Source organism: Calidris pugnax, unplaced genomic scaffold, assembly GCF_001431845.1.
Source record: "Calidris pugnax isolate Ruff unplaced genomic scaffold, ASM143184v1 scaffold4, whole genome shotgun sequence".
Lineage (NCBI taxonomy): Eukaryota > Metazoa > Chordata > Aves > Charadriiformes > Scolopacidae > Calidris > Calidris pugnax.
This window is the reverse complement of record NW_015090781.1, coordinates 3,118,120-3,120,650: the sequence shown is the minus strand read 5'-3', so window position 1 is coordinate 3,120,650 and position 2,531 is coordinate 3,118,120. Positions and strand designations below refer to the sequence as shown.

General features: G+C 60.4%; 1 protein-coding gene across 6 annotated transcripts in view; it reads left to right on the top strand.

Annotated features, from left to right (window-relative positions):
* Window positions 1-2,531, top strand: part of SEMA4G (sema domain, immunoglobulin domain (Ig), transmembrane domain (TM) and short cytoplasmic domain, (semaphorin) 4G) — a 41,144-nt gene that overhangs the window by 24,907 nt on the left and 13,706 nt on the right. The gene's annotated exons all lie outside the window — the stretch shown is intronic.

Here is a 2,531-nt window from a genome sequence, read left to right as displayed (position 1 = left end):
CCCCCCCCAAGGGCTGACAGCGTGGGGGAAAGGGGGGGGGGGGGTCTGAAACGCGCCGCGCTGGCCGCCGGGCAAGTGCCAGGAGATGGATGAGCCTCTCACCGGATGGCTCTTTTTTCCATAATTCCCTGGCTCATTCCCACGCCCGGGAGCCGGGGGCTCTCCCTGCCTGGTCCCCTGGGGCGGGTGCCTCTCTCTCCCCCACACTGTATGGGCTGAACCCGGGGGGCAATTCTCACAGATCCCCGGGGGGAGTGCGTGTGGGGGGGTAAAACGGTGCTGGGGTGGTGGGAACGTGTTTGGGGGAGCCCAGAGGGCCATGATGGATGGAGGGGGGGTTCACATGCCAGGCTTGACCCCTGTGTGTGAAGCTGAATTGGCCACGAGGGGTTTGGAGCTCCTGGGATGGGTTGCTGGAAAAAAGCGAGGCGTGGATGGTGGCTCCTGGTGTGGTTTGTCTCTCTGGAGACCTGCTGGAAATCTTGGCCCCCCCTTACTGGGAAGCTCGTAGGGAGGGCAACCCATGGGGAAGGGTGGGGAAAGGTCTGGCAGCGATTCCAAGAGCCTTCTTGGGCTTTCAGAGAGTGCGATGGAGCCACCACAAGCTGCCCGTGGAGCAGCAGGATGGGGAAGTGTCCCACCCCGCTCCACAAACCTCTGTCCCACCATCCAGGATGGATGCAGGGGCTGAGCCAGAGAAGGGCTGGGCTGCTCCCACCTGGTGTCATCCATTCCTTCTCCCCTGTTCCCTTTAAATTAAAAAATGGCATCTTTTTTTTTGGCTGTGCTGCCAAGGAAACAGAGATGGGGAGCCCTGTAAGACCCCGGTTGAGGTCCCTCCATGTTTGCCAGTGCAGCTTCCCCACGTTGCAGCTCGTGCTCCCACGTTTTGCTGCCTGGTGGCTTTGAGGACACCAGGATGGGGCCACCATGGCCAGCAGAAGCTCCTCACGAGGCAGCTGTCAAGGGGCTTCGGGGGCAGCTTTGGCTGGTTCTTTTGGCCGGATCCAGGTTGGCGAGACCCGCCGCCGGGGAGGTTCACTCATCAAAAGCCTTTTGCACCTCCAGAGAGACGCTGCTCCCCGGGGATTTTTAAGGAGGTGCCGACTGGGCCGGCTCGTTTGGGTGCCGGTGGGAGGCTGAGGCTAACACAGTCATGCTCACACAGCTTCCTTCCTGACCCAGTAAACCCAGTCAGACCTGACCGGGGCTCCCTCGCTGGCTTTTCTGCGCGCTCACGCACGCCTCTGCCTCCCTGCTGCTGCTTTCCTGGCGGCCCCCGGGGACCAGCAAACCCGTCCTGCCGGCGGGACCCGGTGTCTGGGTCCAGCTCTCCCAGCTCCGTGCTGGGAGCCGTGGCTTGATCCCACAGGAGCACCCGTAGCCAGCGGTGGGAAGGTGGGCTTTGCCCCCCGCCTCCATGGAGGTCGCCCGTCGGGGTTAGAGCGGCTGGTTCCTGGCTGTGCCCTCAGCCCCACGGCTGGATCCTGCCTCCATTGCCCTTTTCCAAGGGCTGGGGTGGGAGCTGGGGCTGGATTTTGGGTCCTGCGTTGGTCCCCCCCCCGCGCTGGGAAGTAGGTGAGGTGCGGAGGGGGCTTGGGAGCACGCTCCTAGGGATGGGATGGGATGGGGTGGGATGGGATGGGATGGGCTTTTCTGTGCAGTTTTTACTCTTAAACCCCAGGTTCCGCTGGAGCTGCTGCTGCTTTTCAGCCTCTTCCTCTCCCCCTTTTGTCTCCCTCCACTCGAGAAAACTCTGGGGCGTTTCCCCGTGTTTTCTCCTGGCTTTTCCCTGTTTCCCATGGAAGTGCTGGGCTTGAGCAATCCGGCTGCCCCCAGACTGATCCGTGGGTCCCATGGACCCACCTCTGTCTCCCACACCAGCCCTCGCCTTCTCCTGGGGCTTTGAACCCTGCCGAGGGGGAAACAATGGGTTTGGGGGGTTTAGTGTGGCTGCAGCCCGAGCTGACGATGTGAGATGGTTTCAGTTCCTTCTTGCCCTTTCTCCCCGACTCTAGGTATGAAAAATGAATAATAATAATTAAAAAAAAAAAAAGGAGAAGCTCGGAGCAGCCCTTCCCTTTGAGTAAAATATTAACTAACTCCTAGGGCTAACTGATTAAATGGCTTTTGGGACAAAGTTACATCTGATCTTGGTCAAAGGAGCCTTTGGAAATGGGTGTAGCTGCTCCCTCGGACTAAGCAGAGGAGCCCAGTCCCAGTGGCCGGGGAGGCTGCTCTGCCCCTGCACAGGAGCCCTGCGCAGCCCTACAGCTTAATTTTCTTATTTTTATTCCCCGCCACCCCTCCTGTGCTGGTGCTGGTTAAATGTTAGCCGGGGCTGGCTCACGGCGTGGTGCTTCCATCCCTGCCCGGCTGCTCTCCTGGCTCCAAACCCCGTCGTGCCCACAGCCAGGCAGGAGGCAAAGTTCAGGGCTTGTTTGTTCTGGGGGGGGGGGGGGAGCCCACAGGGCTGTTACTCATTTATAAGAGATCGTTGTTTGCCGCGGCGTCACAAGAAGCTTTTCCCC